At 53.9% G+C, this 21,103-nt stretch overlaps 2 pseudogenes; both read left to right on the plus strand.

The window, feature by feature from the left end:
• Positions 1–3,133: 3,133 nt before the first annotated feature.
• On the plus strand, positions 3,134–4,417 carry LOC142035004 (feather keratin Cos1-1/Cos1-3/Cos2-1-like; annotated as a pseudogene).
• Positions 4,418–11,482: 7,065 nt separating this feature from the next.
• Positions 11,483–12,721, plus strand: LOC142035005 (feather keratin Cos2-3-like; annotated as a pseudogene).
• The last annotated feature ends 8,382 nt before the right edge of the window (positions 12,722–21,103 follow it).

Consider the following 21,103-nt stretch of genomic DNA (forward strand, 5'->3'; position numbering starts at 1 on the left):
TAATTTGATTTATTGCCAATTAACTGCAAGAGAGTAGGATAGTGAAAAATGAAACAAAACTAGAAGCAAATTGCCCCCACCTCTCCCTTCTGGCCAGGCTCAACTTCACTCCTACCTAACTCTTCTACTTCCTCCCCCCAAACAGCACTGGGTGATGGAGAATGGGTGTTGCGGTCAGTTCATACTGCTTCATCTCTGCCGCTCCCACCTCCTCATGCCCTTCCCCTGCTCCAGGCTGGGGTCCCACCCACAAGACACAGTCCTTCACAAAATTCTCCAACGTGGGGCCTTCCCATGGGTGCCATTCTTCATGAACTGCTCCAGCATGGGTCCTTTCCGTGGGCTGCAGTCCTTCAGGAATGGGCGTCTCCAGTGTGGGTCGCCCGTGGGGCCACACGTCCTGCTAGAAAACCTACTCCTGTGTGGGCTCCTCTCCATGGGCCACAGTTTCTTCCAGGAGCCTGCTGGCTCCTGTGTTGCAGCACAGGCTGCAACTTCCTTCAGACCATCTCCACCTGCTTTGCTACGAGGTTCTCTGTGGGCTGCGGAGTGGATATCCGCTCCATCGTGGTCCTCCATGGGTTGCCAGGGGACAAGCTGTGTCACCATTGTCTTCTCCAGGGCTGCAGGGGTATCTCTGCTGTGACTCCTGCAGCACCTCCTCCCCCTCCTTCTTCACTGATCTTGGTGTCTGCAGAGTTGTTGCTGTCACTTTTCTCACTCTTCTCCTCTGGCTGCTGCACACTGTTTTTTCCCCTTTCTTAAATATGTTATCACAGAGGCACTACCAACGTTGCTGACGGGCTCAGCTTTGGCCAGCAGCAGGTCCATCCTGGAGGCGCCTGTTACTGGCTCTTTCTGCCATCTTCTCACAGAAGCCATCCATGCAGCCCTTCAGTACCAAAACCTTGCCAGGCAAAGCAAATACACCGTCATGACTCTTGTATCATTATTTTGTGCAGAAACTCTGTTGCATATATTGGCTGCAAGATAAACTCAGCCAGCTCAAGGTTAACAGGGGAGGCTGCAGGCAGCTCCCTCTCACTACAGGCAACTACACCACCTGCACCTGCATGCAAAAGACAAGCAGAAACAAGGCCAGCACATCAATTCCAACTGGGGAAAAAAGAAAATGAATGCATGGAAAATCACAGGGCAGCTAAACCGTTTTTTTCAGCTGCTCTGTAATTTAAGGTTGCGTCTGCACTTCTCTGCCTTTGGAAGAGAGGGCATTTACCTTAAAGTGAGTCCAGAGACAGGTTTCCTACTACATCACTTCTGATGTCCCAGCCTCAGTGTCTGTAGCCAGAGGGGAGTCTGCCTTGTCCCAGACACACACCCTTCTGCTGCCACATGAGTGTGTCCCTGTGGCACCGCTCCCTTTGCAAGGGCAGGGGCTGGTCCCAGACCCTTGAGGAGATCACCAAGGTCAGGTGGGACCTTCTAGCACTGGAGGATTATTTTTCTTTTCCTTGTAATATGGGACTTCTTTGCAGGGTGGAGGCGGGAGAGCATGAATGTGTGTGGCTGGTCTGCATGTACATCACTGTGTGGGCACAGTTGTGTGTATGGGTGTGCTTTTGTGTGTGTACAGCTGTGTGGAGGAGCAGGACCTTTCCTGGTTTGCTTGTGCCCGGCCATTTTGCCCCTGAGGCAGATGCTGAGGTGCTAAAACCCAGCCGTGGTTCCCAGGGCCTAGGATGGTGAGGCTTTCCCCAACTGCCTGAAGGTGGCGTCATCTGCCTCCTCTTCTTGAGCAGGAGGGGTGGAGCAGGCTGTGCTGGTTTTGGCCTGGACAGAGTTAATTTTCTTCGTAGTAGCTGGTATGGGGCTATGCTTTGGATTTGTGCTGAAAACAGTGTTGATAATTCAGGGATGTTTTCATTATTGCTGAGTAGTGCTTACACAGCATCAAGGCCTTTCTGCCTCTCACACCACCCGTCCGGTGAGGAGGCTGGGGGTGCACAAGAAGTTGGGAGAGGACACAGCTGGGACAGCTGACCCCAACTGACCCAAGGGATATTCCATACCATATGATGTCACAGGCAGCATTTAACACTGGGGGAAAAAACTTCTTCCTTATGTCCAATCTAAACCTACCCTCTTTCAGTTTAAAGCCATTGCCCCTTATCTTGTCACTACAGGCCCTGGTAAACAGTCTTTCTCTCTCTTCCTTATAAGTCTCCTTGAAGTATCGAAAGGCCGCAAGAAGGTCTCCCCAGAGCCTTCTCCTCTCCAGGCTGAACAACTGCACTTCTCTCAGCTTTCCCTCATAGGAGAGGTGTTCCATCCCTCTGACCATTTTCATGGCCCTCCTCTGGGCCTGCTCTAAAAGATTCTACAGACTCTTCCCACAGTCCCTGAAGAGACACCAGCTCACACACGGGACTTATGCCATCCCAAAGCAGACGTCCATGGTAAGCGAGACACGTCATCTTTCTGGAGACACTGATGCTGTAATTGACCAGTTGTGGCCTCTGAACTGCCCAGCTAGCATAAGCTCACAGCAAGGCCTGCACACCTGGTCACGTGCGCATGGCTTGCTTCATCATGCGATCAGAAGTGAACCCACAGGCTGTCCTACCAGAGCCTACAAGCACCTCCATCCCATGGCTAAACCCCATAGCCACGTCCACGCTACTCAGGGACAGGCAGATCGCAGGGAAAGGGCTTTTGTGGGAGTGAAATGGTTTCAAGCTGGGCCCATTACTCTCATCAGCTGCACCTCCCACTCTCACCGACTGCAGATCAGTCTTCCCCCTGACTCTGTCAAGTCCAAGACTTGTGCGGTGGCCCTGGATAGTGTAGACAGCCTCTCTTGGGGTGCCTTGAGCCTTCTCAATTCGCTCTAGATGACTAGAGGTCTGGATGTGTGTGTGTGTGTATGTGCGTTGTCTAAGCCAGCTGTTTAGTCTACCTTGAGTGTCCTTTACTGGACTCCTCCAGCATGTGAGCTGAGTCCTCTGCCCACGCTGACGTGTTTTGCTCCGGAAATGCTTGGGCCTCTCATCCTGTCACACAAAAGATGCCGTCACTGGGGAATGTGCCTGGCATAAAGCAGGAAATGAAACGACAGCAATTCAGGGAGCCAAAACACGGCCTATAGCATTAGGTGAGACGTTTTGCATTCAAGATGAGCTTGTCAGAAAATAATCACCTCTGCAAGGGATGCCTCTGGCAGCCTGGGGCAGCAAAGGTCCATGATAAAAGCCAGCCCAGCTGCTCACTCTCTCATCCACTTCTCTTGCCTCCATCTCCTTGGGAGTCAGGTGAGTCTCAACCCCCTTCTCCTTCTCTGCTTTCTCTAAAGGCAGGTCTCACCTCAATGGGCCTCTCAGCTGACACCAGCTTGGTTCTATGCCACATCATGGGGCTGCTTGTCATGGGAGAGGGAAGCGGGGAGAAGGTTAGACATGGAGGGAGGCTGAGACTGTACTCGGGTGCCTTCTGGACTCAGGGCTAGGCAGTAGCCGCATGGGAGCTCGTGGCTCTTTCTGGGCCCTGGCAGGACGAGGCCAAGAAGCCCTCAGACATCTCTGCACAGCCTCCATCTCCCGGCCCTGCATCTTCTTGGGCTCCCTCGTGGTGTGGTGACAGAATGCTCCTCACGCCTCCCCATGTTTTGCTTCCTCCCTGCCCGCTCTCCCAGGTGCACCTCCAGCCCCAAGACATGTCCTGCTGTGACCAGTGCCAGCCCTGCCAGCCCTGTGGCCCGACCCCGCTGGCCAACAGCTGCAATGAGCCCTGTGTCAGGCAGTGCCAGAACTCCACCGTCGTCATCCAGCCCTCTCCCGTGGTGGTGACCCTGCCCGGCCCCATCCTCAGCTCCTTCCCGCAGAACACCGTTGTGGGCTCCTCCACCTCCGCTGCTGTTGGCAGCATCCTCAGCTGTGACGGGGTGCCAATCAACTCTGGTTGCTGTGACCTCTCCTGCATCACCAGCCGCTACTGTGGCAGAAGGTGCCCCCCCTGCTAAAGATGCTGGCAACAGCCTCCGATAAGGACTCCTAGGAACCCAGAAGATGCTGCTGGACGGAGGATCAAAATTCATGCTGTTGTTTTCAGACTAGCTGGTCACCTCTGGCTTGCCCTGCAAGGGTAGCATGGAAAGGACCAGCCTGGGCTCTCTGAAAACATGGCCAATGTCTACCTTTCCTCTCTTCCATTCAGCCCTTTTCTCTCTTTCCTTTGTTGTCTTGTGCTCCCCTCAAAGCCTGCTCTGAGGACCCCAGAAACCAGCCTGGAGTGACCTGCTAGGCTCTCTCTCTTTGCCGGGCAGGTCAACAGATGGCCGGTGGCAACTCTGCCACAGGAAAAGGGGAACAGATTCTTGGCTGCTCCTGCTCCTTCCTGCACTGGGGGGCCTCCCCTTGGAGTGACCTCATTTCCCTCTTTAGAGTCATTAAAAATTGCTGCAACCCTACCTGTGTCCCTTAGGTGGTCTTTCCATCTGCACACTGACTGCTGAAAGAGGGAGATGTTGCTCTGGGGGGCAAATAGGTGGGAGCACCAGGGGACCCTTCATCACTCTTAGAGGCATGGGAGGGTGAGACACAGTGCAACGAGTTCTCTTTCAGGCACTGCCTCTTGAAGCTGAGGAATCATAGAATCATAGAATAGTTCGGGTTGGAAGGGACCTTTAAAGGTCATCTAGTCCAACCCCCCTGCAATGAGCAGGGACATCTTCAACTAGATTAGTTTGCTCAGAGCGAACCTGAACTTGAATTTTCCCAGGGATGGGAAATCTGCCATCTCTCTGGGCAACCTGTTCCAGTATTTTACCACTCTCATTGTAAAAAATGTCTTCCTTATACCTAGTCTGAATCTACCTTCTTTTAGTTTAAAACCATTAGCCCTTGTCCTATTGGAACAGACACTGCTAAAAAGTTTGTCCCCATCTTCCTTATAAGCTCCCTCTAAGTACTGAAAGGCTGCAATAAGGTGTCCCCGGAGTCTGCTTTTCTCCAGGCTGAACAACCCCAAGTCTCTCAGCCTTTCTTCATAGGAGAGGTGTTCCATCCCTGTAATAATTGTCATGGCCCTCCTCTGGACTAGCTGCAACAGGTCCATGTCTTTCCTGTGCTGAGGACTCCAGAGCTGGACTCAGTACTCCAGGTGGGGTCTCACCAGGGCAGAGTAAAGGGGCAGAATTACTTCCCTTGACTTGCTGGCCACGCTTCTTTTGATGCAGCCCAGGGTACGGTTGGCCTTCTGGGCTGCAGGTGCACATTGCTGGCTCATGTCCAGCTTTTCATCCACCAAGGAAGGCATCCCTAGTTACTCCACATCACGCCTTGCCTTGCTGCAACTCTGCTCACAAATACTCCCTTGGCCCTGGAGCATGTCATGTGAACAGGAATCCTGACAACTGCTGTCCTCCAGAGAGGAACTGTGGGCATGTGGGTAGTCCTGAGGAGGTCAGCAGTCCCACAAGCTCTTGGGGAAGAGTGCTGCTCTTGCTTTGGCTGGAGCTGTGCTGGGCAAGGAGGCTCAGAAGACAATGTTGCCAAAGGATGGCAGGAATTGGGAAGGGGCAAATAGCCTTGGGGATGGCCCACAGTCCCTGCTCTGCCTGCTCCTTCTCTCCATCAGCCACTCTAGGGGTCATGGCCAGCACGCCTGGGCATGGGCAGCAGGGACAGCTTCCCTGTGCAGCGCTATCACCCTTCAGCACAGCACCTGGCATGGCCCACCTCTTGCCTCCATGTGTAGGGCTGAGGTGTTCACAAGTTAGTATTGGTATCAGCTACAGCAGGCCACACACTGGAGTCCCCTGTCCCTGTGAACCAACCACCCGCTTGGGTGAAGGCAGGCCCAGGAAAGTGACTGGTGCCCAAATATGCAACATTGTTCTGTGCTGCCTTGTGTTCCTCGAGCACAGTTTTACTGAGGCCCAGGAACTCTACAGCCTCACAAGTGCCACAACCCAACTCTGGTCCGGAAAGGTGCCATGTGAGAGGAGATACTTCCAGCTCCTCATAGACATGGCAGTGGCAGTTGGATTTTATTCTACACTCAGCAGGATCCATGACTTGTAACTCAATGGCACAGGGCATGCACTCGCCCAACCGCAGGGCACACATTGGAGTGCCTTCCCTCAGGTACCAAGTTCCTTCAGCATTCCCAGAGCCCTGAGGCTGAAGTAGCCCTTGTGTTCTGTGCAACACCCCTGCTCCCTACACACAGGCCAAGGCCTTCCCACAGCTGCAGACCCTGGGACCCTGTGGTGTGGGGGTTTGCCCTCACACAGACCTCACACACCACCCACACCACAGGACCAGCACAGGGGACAGAGTGATTCCTACGTGGGGTGAGGACTGGGGGCAGCTCTCCCCAGGCTGGGTTCTGTGGGAGGCAGTGCTGAGTCAGGTGGTAACACAGGGACAATGAGCATCAGGACCAAGCCTACCTAGACCCAGTGCAACCATGGGTCCCAGCTCTGGCTCGGTTCCTGGCCCACGGTCCCTATGAGAGCTCTGGCCTAGCGCAGGCCTGCCCCAGCTCTGCCCTATCTGTGCCTGTGTCTGGCCTGGGCTACTGTTATCCTCCTGGCCTGGCCAGGCTCCTAGATAGTCCACGGCAGTCGCTGGCTGGAGCCTTCACCTTGTCCTCTCTTGAGTCTGGCCTTGCTCTGAGACCCAGCTCCAGCTCTGACCCTGGGACGGAGACCTCCTACACATCCCTTGCCTAAATTACGGCAATGATCGGTAGATGCTTTGGGGGTAGAATTATCTCCTGTCTCAGACAGAAGTCTGAGGTGGACCAAGCTCTTTTGTTTGTTCTCAGCAGAGCCCTACACCAGGCAAACATTTCTAGGTGTTTACCCGAGCAACTGTCTCCCTCGGGCCCATGTTTATCCAAGACCCGTGAGCGTGGTGGTGAATGCACATCCTCATAACCAGCCTGGAGAGCACCGGCTAGCACTTCTCTTGGCACATCAGAACCACGCAGAGTTTTTTGACTCATGTGTGTACCCTCCAAAGAGTGCTCTCTTTCCTGAAGGCATCATGGCCTTTTTAAAACACAATGCTATGGATAGTGCTTTGCAGAGGAAGCAACTGCAGCATCCCCCGTCCATGGCCTGCGGATACCACTGTGTCTTTTTCCTACTTCACCATAACAAGGGATTACCTTTTGAACAGATTTCAAAATCGTATTCTAACATTCTAGTGCAAAATGATCAGATACTGATGCATTTTGTAAACTAGGAAGATGACGCTTTCCTCCTGGCCACAGCTACTCAAAATATGTTTCAGAAGACCCAGACCAGCATCTCTTGCAGGAATTCTCATAAATGTATTCTGCACATAAAACTTATAACCCAGCTTCTGCTGCCCTACTTTACCTAGGAGCACTTGTGCATTCTTCCAATACTATGGATGCGTATTATCAGGCACTTCCTGAACAACAGGGCCGGCATCCTCAGGAGTCTCCAGGGGCTTTTGCACCTCTGTCTTGATTTCTTCTGGAGAAGCAGGAGTTATTTTCCCCCTTTTCTGATTGCTCTGCTTCTCGTGGGACTAGTACTTCTGAAGAGTGGCCATAGAACCCTTAGCTTTCTCATAGGCCATAAAAACCTGGTTTCTAGAGGATGCTCCTCATTTCAGCAGCCCTCACGTCTTCCCTGGGTCATGGCAGCACCCATAGCTGCTCCAGTTCATTTGCAGGCACCAGATACATTTTTTTCCATGCAGTCCCTCCCTGCTTTACCAAAAGCCCTGTCAGTGAGTAGAAGAGCAAAACTTAAGTTCTCCACAAACTTGATAAAAGGATATTTCCGGAACGCTCCCTGATACTGCAGTTGCCAGAACTGTAACAACACAGAATATGCTCAGGCGTAACAGACAGCAAGTGGTCAGCATTCGTCAGTCAGCAAGCAGGTGCAAATAAGCTGACTGTGCAGCATCAGAGCAGGTGACAGGGAGATAGACAGGATTTTCTCTGGCAGCTTGATGAGCCCCAGGCCCCAACTGCAGTGGAGGAGCAGGCAGTGTCTCCACCTAGTGTTAAGGTAAGTGCCACCTCTGAGCAAGCTGAAGGATAGAAAGGAATAGAATAGAATAGAATAGAATATTACAGTTAGAAGGGACCTACAATGGTCATCTTGTCCAATTGCCTGACCACTTCAAGGCTGAACAAAAGTTAAAGCATGTTATTAAGGGCATTGTCCAAATGCCTCTTAAACACTGACAGGCTTGGGGCATTGAACACCTCTCTAGGAAGCCTGTTCCAGTGTTTGACCATTCTCTCAGTAAAGAAATGCTTCCTAATGTCAAGTTAGAACCTCCCCTGGAGCAGCTTGGAACCGTTCCCACGTGTCCTATCACTGGAAACCAGGCAGAAGAGATCAGCACCTCCTGCTCCACTTCCCTTACTCAGGAAGCTGTAGTGAGCAGTGTAGTGAGCCCCTCACCCTCACCCTCATTTCCTCCAAACTAGACAAACCCAAAGTCCTTAGCCACTCCTCATAGGACATACCTTCCAGCCCTTTCACTGGCTTTGTTGCCCTCCTCTGGACACATTCAAGTACCTTCACATCCTTTTTCAGTTCTGGGGCCCAGAACTACACACAGTACTCATGATGAGGCCACACCAACACTAAATGCAGTGGGATGATCACCTCTCTTGACCGGCTGCTTGTACTGTGTTCGATGCACCCTGGGATGCGGTTTGTCCCCTTGGCTGCCAGGGCACACTACTGACTCATAGTGAGCCTGCTGCCAACCAACACCCCCAAACGCCTTTCTGCAGGGGCTGCAGGGGCTGCTCTTCATCCACTGCTCTCCCAGTTTATACTTGTGCCTGGCATTACTCCACCCTAGGTGAAGAATCTGGTGTTTGGACTTGTTAAATTGCATGCCATTAATGATTGTCCAATGCTCCAATCTGCCTAGATCCCTCTGCAAGGCCTCTTCTCCCTCAAGAGAGTCAACGGCACCTCCCACTTTGGTATTGTCGGCAAAATTGCTACTGGTGCATTCAACTCCTACATCCAGACCACTGATAAAAATACTGAACAGAACTGGCCCTAGAAGTGAGCCCTGAGGAACACCTCTGGTGACCGGTCGCCAGCCAGATGTAGCCTCATTCACTGCAACCCTTTAAGCCCTGCCTTTCAGCCAGTTCTTCACTCAGCACACCGTGTACCTGCTCATCCCACAGTTGGACACCTTGTCCAGAAGGATGCTGCGAGGGACGCTATCGAAAGCCTTACTGAAAGCCAGAAAAACTCCATCCACCACCTTCCCTTCATCCACGAGGCAGGTGACCTTCTCATAGCAGGATATCAAAGTAGTTCAACAGGACTTTCCCTTTATGGACCCACGTTGACTGTTCCTGATGAGCACGTTGTTCTTTAAAAAGCCTTTCAATTGCACTCAGCATGATCTTCTCCACAACTTTTCCAGGGACTGAGGTTAGACTAATAGGTCTGCAGTTCCCTGGGCCTTCCCCCATGCCCTTCCTGTAAATCGCAATAATATTGGCCAGCTTCCAGTCGGCAGGGGCCTCCCCACACACCTTCGTCACCCAAGTGATAGAGGATCCAGCGAAACCGATGAGGTCTGCTGGACCTCCTAGGCACCAAGAAGGAAGGGCTTGTTAGGGATGTGAAGCTCAAGGGCAGCCAGGGCTGCATTGACCAAGAAAGGCTGGAGTTCAGGATCCTGAGGGGAGGGGAGGAGAATAAAAAGCAAACTCACAGCCTTGAACTTCAGGGGAGCAGACTTCTGGCTCTTTAAAGAGCTGCTGGGAAAAGTCCCTTAATATAAGGCCCTGGAAGCCAGAGGGTCCCCGGAAAGCTGGTTAATATTCAAGGATCACCTCCTCCAAGCTCAAGAGCAGACCATCCCAATGAGGAGGAAGTCAGGCAAGCATGCCTGGAGGACAGCGTGGATGGACAAGAAGCTCCTGGCAAACCAAAACACAAGAAGGAAGCATACAGCAGGTGGAAGCAAGGAGAGGTAACCTAGGAGGAATTAAGGGTCACTGCCTAAGCGTGCAAGGAGGAGATTAGGAAAGTCAAAGCCCAACTGGAACTGAATCTGGCCACGGATGTCAATGGCAACTAGGCTTCTGTAAGGACACAGGTGACATGGAAAAAGCTGAGGTGCTGAATGCCTTCTTTGCCTCAATCTTTCCTAGCAAGACCAGCCTTCAGAATCCCAGGTCCCTGAGACCAGTGGGAAAGTCTGGAACAAGAGAAAGATGTACCCTTGGTGGAAGAGGATCAGGTCAGGGAATACTCAAGCAAACTACACATAGGGACATGCATCCAGTGCTATCTCCACAGGAAAAATGGAGTTCAGGTCATGTATCCCAGTTTCCTGCACACACTGCCTGTCATAGATAATATAGCCCCACCCTTCTTCTGGATTTTTGTTCACGGCTGTGAAACACTGGTGCGGTTTTACATTACAGATCTGTTTATAGCACACCCCGCACTTCCAACTTTATGTTCGTGCTCTTCTTCTGCCTCAGCCTTAAACTTCTCTAGATGGAGATGAGCGTAACCACCAGGTTCAAATAGTTGGTGTAAATGATGAAAAACTTGCTCTACACCCCGAACAAATGTGTCATGAGCTTCATGTAGTGAGTGATGTCTGATGTAAATCAATATGTCGGTCTAGCTCCAGATGTCTGGAGCCTCGGCCAGAGGTTAGGGTTAGGGTTAGGGTGAGTGCCTGACATGTTGCTTGGAAGCTGTGGGGCGAACTTCTGCCTCCTTCAACTCCTGCTGCATTTCTGAGTGGGGACCAAAATGGACTCTCAAATGCTCCTTCAGGACCTGGGAGTGCAGCAGGCAGCCTCTGCAGAGAAACAACCTCATTGTGTTCAACCGCCTCTTGCCCTGGGGGGGGCTGCAGTAACCGAGAAGTGCCTTCCAGGTGGTCATCTTCTACCCTTGTGGAAGATGTGTTCACGGGCCCAGCATGCTCAGAAAAACAGTTTGCATTAAGGGCTCTTGTGATCCCTGGAATCCCCTGACAGTAAGATGCCAAAAGAGGTCAACAAATTTCTCCAGAGGGCAGGTTTAGGAGGAAGAGGGTTGAAACCCAGCAGTGCAGCCCACCTGCCTGGGAAGCTGACCACAAGTGAACATTGGAGCAAGTCGGGAAGGAAGGAGGGAGGGAAAAGGAAAGACACGGCACGTCCTCACACAGGGAAGCCCTGGGGTGACCAGCCAAGGATTGCAGGGCTGGGAGCAGCTGGGCCATTCCTGTCAACGTGGCCACAGGCAGCCCCACCAGCGTGCCCCAGGCCAACATCATTTGCCTGCACTGCACCCATCCGGCACCTGAACTGAGTCTTCTGCCAGCAACGCCACATTCCTGTCCTGCAAATCCTGGGGCCTCTCAATCCCAGCACTCAGAAGAAGCCTCCATGAGGGCATGGGTACGGCATAAGCCAGGAAATGAAAAGGTGTCATCCGGGAAAACAACCACCCAGCCCACGTCATTAGCTGGGATGTTTTCCGTTCTTCATGAGCACCTTAGAAAATTGTCACTTCCGTAGAAGCTCCCTCTGGGCCTGGGGCAGGTCAGGGCCACCATAAAAGCCAGCGCAGCTCCTTGCTCTCTCATCCACCTCTCTCACGTCCTTCTCCTTGGGAACCAGGTGAGTCTGAAGGCCTTTCCTCATGTTACTTTCTGCTCCTGCAGATGCATGCTCGTAAACCCTATGCTGGGTCATGGTGCTGCTTGTCATGGGAGGGGGAAGAAAGGTGAAGGTCTCACTCAGAGAGTGTCTGGGACTTGGCTGAGAAGGCTCTTCTTTTAAGAGGTAGTCAGCAGCTCCTTTGGGCCTGGTGACACTCTGCAGTACCGTGTCTGGATAGGGCTCAGAAACCCTTTAGCATCGCTGCCCAGCTTCTACCTCCCAGCTCAGCAGGTGCCTTTGACTTTGCTGGTGGACTCATGGCAGGCGGCTTCTCACATGTACCCGTGCTGTGATTCCTCTCTGCCCTCTCTCCCAGGTAAAATTCTGGACCTGAGATATGTCCTGCTACAACCAGTGCCAGCCCTGCCAGCCCTGTGGCCCAACTCCGCTGGCCAACAGCTGCAATGAGCCCTGTGTCAGGCAGTGCCAGAACTCCACCGTTGTCATTGAGCCCTCTCCCGTGGTGGTGACCCTGCCCGGCCCCATCCTCAGCTCCTTCCCGCAGAACACCGTTGTGGGCTCCTCCACCTCCGCTGCCGTTGGCAGCATCCTCAGCTGTGATGGAGTGCCCATCAACTCTGGTTGCTGTGACCTCTCCTGCATCACCAGCCGCTACTGTGGCAGAAGGTGCCCCCCCTGCTAAAGCCGCTGGTGACAGCCCGGACAAGGACCACCCCAAAACCAGCAGCTGATGCTGAAGTGAGGACGGAGCTCCTGGCCATTCATTTCAGAGAGGCTGAACATCCAGTGCTGCCCTTCCAAAGGAGGGCAGCGGAGGCCCTCTGAAATCATGGCCAAAGTCTAAATCCCCTGCCTTCCACTACCTCCAATCTCTTTCTTGTCTTCTTTTGTTCTTCTGGGCCGTAAGATCCCCAGACCCAACCTGGGCATCTGCTGACCCCGCTCTCTCCGCGGTGCAAGCAAACGGATGTCCTGCAGGATGTCCACCATGGGCAATGGGCGCAGACTTTCAGCAGCTGCTATTGCTCTCCCTGCACCGGCAGCCTCCTCTAGAATTGAACTCCCTTCCCTCTTCAGAGTTATTAAAGTTTTCCGCATCACAGCCTCTGCCTCCACGTAATCCTTTTCTTGGTGGACATTGTCTTGTGGTGCCAAGGACAAAAGGCATTGCCTTTGGTTGTGGGGGGAGAAGGTGAGGACGCAAGTGAACTTTTCATCATTTCCAGAGGAAGGGGAGGGTGGGAGACAGGGCAATGGGTCCCTTGCAGTCACTGCCTCTTGAAGCTGAGGAAGACATACTCAGCTCCTCCACAGCCAGTGGAGATCAGGCCCTGCCTTCTGGCATCTCTGCTCAGGTATGGCCCCTTGGCCTCAGAGCAGGTCCTGCAGATGGGGAGCTCAAGCACTGCTATCCCCCAGTGAGGAGCCCGGTGGTGCTGGAGGCTCTGAGAGGTCAACAGCTGACAACCTGTGCAGAAGGAAACTCTACCTACACACCCTCTACACCCTCCACCCCCAAACAATGCCCTGCACAGCCCAGCAGTTACACAGGCCACACACCAGGGTCCTCATGCTTCTCACACAGCCCCAGCTCCCACCAGACAGGGAGCCCAAGGACAGCAGCCAGTGCCCAAGCCCTCATGGCTGCTCTGTGGTGCCTGGCCTTCTGCCAAGCATGAAGCAGCTTTCCTCAAAGGTGGCTCTTCTCCTGGCACGGCCTCTTGCCCACCTCTGCCTGGGGGTCTCTTCCCCCATTGTGCTCTTGTACAGACTTGTACAGCCTGGTCCCACTGCAGAAGAAATGAGGCAGGGCTGGGGAAAGCCCACGAGGCAGGGCATGAGGAGGCCTCCAAGGACCGGCAGAGTGCACTGGGGGACAGCAGGTCCTCTGGATCACAGCACGGAGGCATGCAGCAACTGGAGGAGCCACAGAGTAGTTCTGAGTATTTTCCAAAATTGTTGTAAGCATGTAATTCCTGGAAGGAGCGTTGTTCTGTGGCACGTTATTTACATTTTTCATCTTACTTTGAACTCTGACCTCTGAGGGAGACATCCCGGAGCAGGTACTCTAAGGAACAGGTTTGCAGGAATACCTGAAGAAGCAACGTGCAGTAGACAAAACCAGAAAGTGAAGAGCAGCAGGGAACCATTGCACAAGCGGTCCCAACTTCCTACATTGCCCATCACTTCCCCAAATCCACGGGCAGAATAACCACATAACCCGCGGTGAAAATGAGGGAACCTGAGACTCATTCAACACCTTCTTCCTCCTCTCAAGCCACTGACAGTGTCCTCTCCTGGAAGAAGATTTTGACCTGCAGAGCTCTGGGTGTACAGGGCAAGCATCACTGCCAGGGGAGAGCTGAGAGCCCCTTCCCCCAAGCTCAGCCTCACACAAACCAATGCCCTCTCTCCCCTGGCTTGTTGCACAGCCAAGGAAGCTTCCTGCACCAGGGTGTCTTGCACAGCACAGAGGTACAAGGCAGCATCAGAGACCTCGACTTCCTCCAGCCGCAGAAGGCTGTTTTTCCCCGTGGTGTTCAGCACAGTGGTGAGACGGCCACTCCGCCTGGGGCCAGCTGCTGCCTGATTTGAGATAAGCTGTGGGGCTTGGCCTTTCCTCTGCTGGTACCAGAGCAGTGCATCAAAGCCTGTGACCTGGTAGGTGCAGGTGGTCTGGAAGGTGTCTCTCTCCTTGACTGTGACTTGTCCTTCTTGCTGGGTGACGGTGGTCTGCCCCATGGTGCCTGGAAGAAAGCAAGGGTCAGCAGCTGTGCAGGGAAAGGCTCCAAGATGCAAAACAAGAGGGGATGCAAAGTGCCAGAGGAGAAAGCTCCCTGTGTCTTGCTCTGCAGCAAGACCCCCATGGGTGGGAACAGCAAGGTGGTGAGTGTCATTGGGCAGGAGGTCTGAGACCTCAGCTCAGCATGGATCCCAGAGCACTGTAATGCCAATAACCTCCCACAGGGATACCCCCAGAGAGGGAGTTGTGCTTTCACCCAGGTCTTCCATCCTCACTCTCCTGCTGCCTGGAGGCTCCAGAGAAGAGCCTGTAGTGCCTGGCCTTCCTGTGCTGCTTCCAGGACACCTCCAGCAGGGTGAGGGATGCGGGAACACCTGTGAGAAGTTTCATCCTGCTCCCCATTCCCTGTGCTCTCAAAAGGCTCCAGGGTTAAGGGAGGGGAGGGAAAAGGAAGCCCTGGCATTGCAATCACACAGGAGGAATGGATAGCCAGGGCATGCTGCATGACATGTGCCAGCCAGGAGAGATCCTGGGACACCCTAAGAATGAGAGTGGGATGAGAGAGCTTTCATGTCCCTGCATCATCTTTCAAAAGTCCTGTGCGTCAGAAAATAGGTACTGCTGAAACAGAAAAGAGCTTCTGCAGTCATATGTCTGTGCAACGCTGGGCCCAGACAGATCAGCAGGGAGAGGCCGAGAGAGGTGGATGGTTGGCAAGAGAAAAGGAAGGGCAGGGGTCTAAGATGATCAGGAGAGGAGAGGCTTCTTCTTGGTCTCATTTTTCTTTCCCATCGGTAAATGCATCTTGAGAAAGCAGGTGCAAAACCACCCGTGTGATCTGATGTTTCCCAACATTTGCCCTTACTTCAAGAGCAGCTCCGTGCAGAGAACTGTTGAGGGGGTGAGGGTCTCCTGGGGGGAAGAGGAATCAAGCCTCCAGTCAAAGGCAGTGCTTACCTAGTGGTTGCCTCAGGAAAGCAGCGAGGATGAGATACCCGAGGTGCATGCTGAGACCAATCCTCCTGCATGTGTGAGAGAGACTCAGAAAAGCCACACGTCCCCACCAAGAGCCCTGAGAGAGCACAGCTGCCGGAAATGACTCGGCAAGGGCAACAAAGAATGAAACAGGGAAGACAAAATGCTTCTCCTTAGCACGCTTGAATTGCCCATGCTGTGGTCCTCCCTCCTCCAGCAGTGACACGTGCTGCTCCTGCAGACACCACCTTTGCTTTTCTAAGGTGAGTGGGATAGACATGCACCTGGTGACCAAGCTCACTGGCACATCCTCCTGTGCAACATCTTGGGAGTCCCTCTTTCCTTGATGCCTCGTGCCTCCTGTTTCACCAACCTCAAGACCACGGTCGAGTTGGCCTCTCCTGGCTCCTGTATGGTGCCCCAAGCTCCTCTCAGCACACCCCAAGGCTGCAGCTCTCACAAACACAATGGTCAACAACCCCAAACCCTGCAGACACCAACTGTCCCACTCAGCCCCTCCAGGCACCGTGGACTTTCTCCCTCTCTTCAGGAGAAGATATCTCAGGAACCAACAAATGACGTTTCCAGCCACACTGCCCATCCCATCTCATAAAGCTCATAAATCAGCTTCTGGAAAGCTTGTTGGGAAAAAAAAAACCACTCAAATGCGAATAAGCAGTCCTTTCACTTGACCATAACCCTTCCGTTCTCGGTTTCCTCAAAACAAGTAGGATCTGCATTTGACCTCTCCTTCCTTGTAGCCTTTAACAAAGCCTTGTAGCCACACTATTTTTACTCTGACCATAGCACAATTTAGGTTGGAGAGGTCCTCTGCAGGTCACCCCCTCCAAGTCCCTGCTCAGAGCAGGTCTCATTAGATCAGGCTGCTCAGGGCTGTGCCTGTCATGCCTGGAAAATTTCCAAGGCCAGAGCCTGTAAAATAGCTGTGAAGAGTGCATTCCAGTACTTGAGAACACTTGAGAATTTTCCGGGTCAAAAAAAAGTGAGAAATAAAAAGACCCCAGGCATGGTCTCATGAGTGACAGAGGAGAAGGATCACTTCCCTGGCTGGCTACCCTTTTAAAAAGACATCTCAGAGTGCAGTTGGTCTGATTTCCTACAAGGGCACAGCTGCTTGTGCTGCCCTGGGCTCCCAGACACCACCACTGAGGCAAGCATGCAACCTGGCCTGTTGGAAGCCCATCCAAGGAATGCCTGGAGAAGGCGTCCTTTGCCAGTTCAGGACAGGGGCCTCTGCCCTTGCAGAAACCAGGTTTTCCTCTCTGCTTCTGCAGCCCGGGAGCATGGACCTGGAACAGCTGAGTGAGCTACTGGAGCCATGCAGGCTTCCCTGGGGACCAGCTGTACAGAAACCTTTCTGGTCAGTGGGTGGCTTTCAGCTTCAGCAAACCCCAGACCTTCGACCCCTTTGGGAAATGTAGCAATTCTCTTTCTGACTGCCTCTGAGACATGACCTTGGCACCCCTTGAGCCGCCAATGTGTCTCGGACACTAGGCGTGTCCAAGCTTTCATCCCATCTCTGGGACTTCACCTGCACACCAAAAGGCTCTGCATTTGGTGTGGAGCCAAATCCGCTACAACAGCCTCATGGTCTGGGACCTATGGAGAAAGCCTGAGGGTTTCAGTCACCTCTACGTCATTGTCTCGTGCCTGTGTTGGGCTCAAACTCCTGACTCTGCAGGATGGCTTCCGAGGACCGGAAAAGATCCCGTGGTGGGAAACAATGGAGAAGCTCGGAAGAATGTGCTGCCCAGGGAGGGGGTTGAGTCACCATCCCTGGAGATATTCAAAAAGCAAGTGGAGAGGGTACTTCAGGACATGGTTTAGTGGGCATGGTTAATGGTTGGACTCGATGATCTTGAAGGTCTTTTCCAACCTAAATGATTCTATGATTCTATGAATCTATAAGAATCTGGATGCCGATTGCGATGGCGATACTTGATACCCGTGGCAGTGCTGATGCTGATGACAACGCCTGACGGCAGGGGAAGCGCCCCGGGGCCGTGGGCGGGGCCGGGAGGAGCCGGGCGGGGCGAGGCGGCGCCGGCGGGCGGAGCGGCAGCGCCCCCTGGCGGCCCCGCCCGGGGCTGTCCCCCCCCGCCCCGCCCCGCAGGCCCGGCCCCGCCCGCGGCGGTTCGTGCCCGGCCGCAGCCCCGGCTCCTCTCCCCGTGTCTCTCAGGCCGCAGTAATACACGGCCGCGTCCCCGCGCCGGGGCCGGGCGAGCCACAGGGCGCTGGACCGGCGGTCTGCCGCCACCGACAGCCGCCCCGGCAGGTCCGGCAGCTCTTTGGAGTCTTTAAGAGTGTTCACGAGGAATGCGGGGCCTTGGCCCGGGAGCTGACGGTACCAGTGGATGGACTCGGTGAACTGTTTGTTGGGGTGTGAGCAGTTGATGCTGATGCTGGTGCCCTCGGTGGTCTCCGCCGACGCCTCCTGCTGCACCTGGGCTCTGGCCACAGCCACTGCTGAGAAAGGAGAAGGAAAGACCAAAGATCACCAAAGATCGCTCAGCGCTGGTGGCTCTTTTCCCAGAGAAACAGTCAGGAACAGTGGCAGTGAGACAGAGCTGGACTGGAACGGATGGCGACATGTGCCCATCAACAGGGATGGAGAGTGGTCCTGGGGTAGGTGTGTGGAGCAAGGGGAGAGGTCTGGGAGGGAATGTGAAATTGATGCATGCAGAGTTAGAATGAAAGTCGGGTGCAGGGATGGACGGATGGATGGATGGATGGCGAGAGAGAGAGGAGACAGGAGAGTTGGGTGTGTTGCAGCGAAGGATGAAGGGTCGAATTCAGAAGAAGGGGAACGAGGGAAGACAGAGAGGCAGGGAGGGGGAAAGACACGCTGAAGAAGGAGAGGAACAGCCCGGGCACAGCCCCCGGCCCCGTCCACCGCCGCCAGCCCCGCGCACCCAGGAGCACCGCGGCCAGCGCCGCCAGCGCCGCGCCCCGGCACCGCCGCATCCCGCCGCTCCGCCGCCCGCGCCTCGCTGCCCCCCGCCAGCCCCGGCTCTCTGCTCCGGCCGCGGCGCCTCCTCTCCGCCGCCTCCGCCAGCTCCGCCCCGGGGCTGAGCCCTGCGCCGGCGCCGCTCGGGGTCTCGCCCGGGCTGCGAGGGCGCAGGGGCTCTGCACGGGCACCGCTTTGTCTCCTGGGCAATGCCCTCTCCCGCTCCTCCGGCAAGGACACCTCCCCAGCAAGAAGCAGCCTGCGCAGCGCCAGCAGCAGCCTGGCACAGCAGCAGCCGGGCACAGCAGCAGCCTGGCACAGCAGCAGCCGGGCACAGCAGCAGCCTGGCACAGCAGCAGGGCCCTGACCCGGGAGATGGACCAGCTTCCCAGAGCTGTCTCCGAGCTCAGGGGCTGCCAGCAGCAGCCACTGGTTTCCTGCGGATGGCAGGGAGGAGGCTGAGAGCCTCCCTCCCTTCAGCTGCCTCTCTGCACTCGCGGCACAGGGCCTGAAAGTTGTGCTGTGGCCAAGGGGCTCGGAGGACACATGTGCCCATGGCAGTGCAGGGCTCAGGGCAGGGGAGAGGGGGAATCACTGAGTCAGAATCCAGGACCTCCAGAGGTCATCTACATCAACTCCCTCTTGGAACAGTTCACATAAGATCCCGCTACTATTAGATTGCAGCAGCTCCCAGGGAAGCACATTCCAGTTCTCATTATTTCTTTTAGCCTGTTGCTTAACTAGAACTCATTTTCCAGCAGCTGTTCATTGCCTCTACTCCTGTGGCAGAGCACTTCCACAGCCTAGTCCATCTTCTCTGTTGCTTTTGAACAGGTAGTTCCTGGACCTGCTGGGAACAATCTGGCTAACAGAGATCATTGTACCGCCTGTTCCCTGTGGTTGGCTGTCATCCCCAAACTTGCAGAGAGTGTCCTCCTTCCCTCTACTAGTGGCATTCATGGAAACAGTAAACAGTGTTGTTCCTACTGCTGATCCCTGAGAGACTCCAGTAGTAAGTGTCTGCCAGATGGGCTTTGCTCCACTGATCACAACTCTTTCACCCCAGTAGTCCAGCCAATTTTCCACTCACCTTATCACCCTCCTTCTGAACCCATTTGTCACCAATTTGGTCATAAAGGAAGTATGGGAGAATATGCCACTCCAGTTGTGGCCCACCAGTGCTGAATAAGGGGTAGCAATCACCTCTCTTGACCTCTTGGCAATACTTTTGTCTAATGCAGCCAAGGGTACCACTGGACTTCTTTGACACAAGGGCACATTGCTGGCTCATGGCCAAGTTGGTGTCTACCAGAACCCCCAGGTTTTTTTCTGCAAAGCTGCTTTCTATCTGGGTGATCCCAAGCTGCCCTAGTGCATGACATTGTTCTTCCCCAGGGGCAGGAATTTGCACTTCCCCTTCTTGAGCTGCATGAGGTTCCTATCAGCCCATTTCTCCATCTTGGCGAGGTCCCCCTAGATGGCAGCATGACCTTCTGGCCTATCAGCCATTCCTCACAGTTTGCTATCATCTGCAAATTTGCTGAGGATACGTTCTGTCCCATCATCCAGATCATCAACGAAGATGTTAAACAGGACACCACTAGTCACTGGCCTCCAACTAGGTTTTGCACCACTGGTCACCACCCTCTGGGCCTGGCCATTCAGACAGTTTTCAATCCACCTCACTGTCTGCTCATCTAGCCCTTACAGGAACAGCTTCTCTATGAGGATCTTGTGGGCAACAGTGTCAAAGGCTTGTCCAGGTAGACAAGATCCACTGCTGTCTCCTCATCTCCCAGTCCAGTCACTTCATCACAGAAGCTTATCGACTTGATCAGGCTTGACTTCCCCTTGGTGAAGCCATACTGACTACTCCTGATGACTTTCTCATCCTTAACAGGCCTGGATTAGGCAGGCTTTCCATGATTAGGTGCTCCATCTCCTTCCCAGGGATCAAGGTGAGGCTGAAAGGCCTGTAGTTCCCTGGGTTCTCCTTCTTGAAGACACTAGTGACATTTGCTTTCCTCCAGTCCTCAGTCCCCAATGAGGTCTTCCTTCTTGGTGAGTATGAGGTGCAGCAGAGCACCTGTCCTCGTTGGCTCCATGTTCCTTTTATTCAGTACCTGTTCAGTCCAAGGTCTCAGCCCCTGCCTGACACAGCACCAGGTTGATGAGTACATTTGGCATTGGCATGGACATGAGGTGGGTGTGTGTCCCACCCCAGACATTGGCAACACTGCATTGGAAACAGATCCACTCAGGGATGGACAGCACATGGTGAGCAGGATCACTCAGACCTTCTCCCTGTCCATAAAGCAAACCCCATCCTTTTGAACTCCCTAGCACTGGGGAGAGCAGCTGTGTATTGGCCTGGAGAGGCAGGGAGAGGGGACTGCCAGCCATGCTGAGGCACTTCCAATATCGTTACACTGAATTAAACTATGGATCCAAACTGTTGCGAAACCATCCTTGTTGTGACCTGAAATCAGCAGTAAAACAGTGTGAGTTTTGCAGAAGCAGGGAAAGGAGAGATGAAGATAAAAAAGATTGCATTTCAGTGCCTGTGCTGTGGGCAGTTGTCTGCCAGGTTTGTTCTGTTGTTGTTCAGCAGCACTCAGGCTCCTTCTGGCCCTGGCTGCTTCGTGGAGCTTATGGACAGAGCAGTGGAGAGTCTCCCTGCTGTGAACAGTGCATTCCCTTGTGATGAGAGACACACAAACACACACATGCTCATGTGCACCATCCTGGAATCACGCAAAATTCTGCACGCAGAAACACTTGCACAAATCCAGCATGCA

This window comes from Buteo buteo, chromosome 9 (genome assembly GCF_964188355.1).
Source record: "Buteo buteo chromosome 9, bButBut1.hap1.1, whole genome shotgun sequence".
NCBI lineage: Eukaryota > Metazoa > Chordata > Aves > Accipitriformes > Accipitridae > Buteo > Buteo buteo.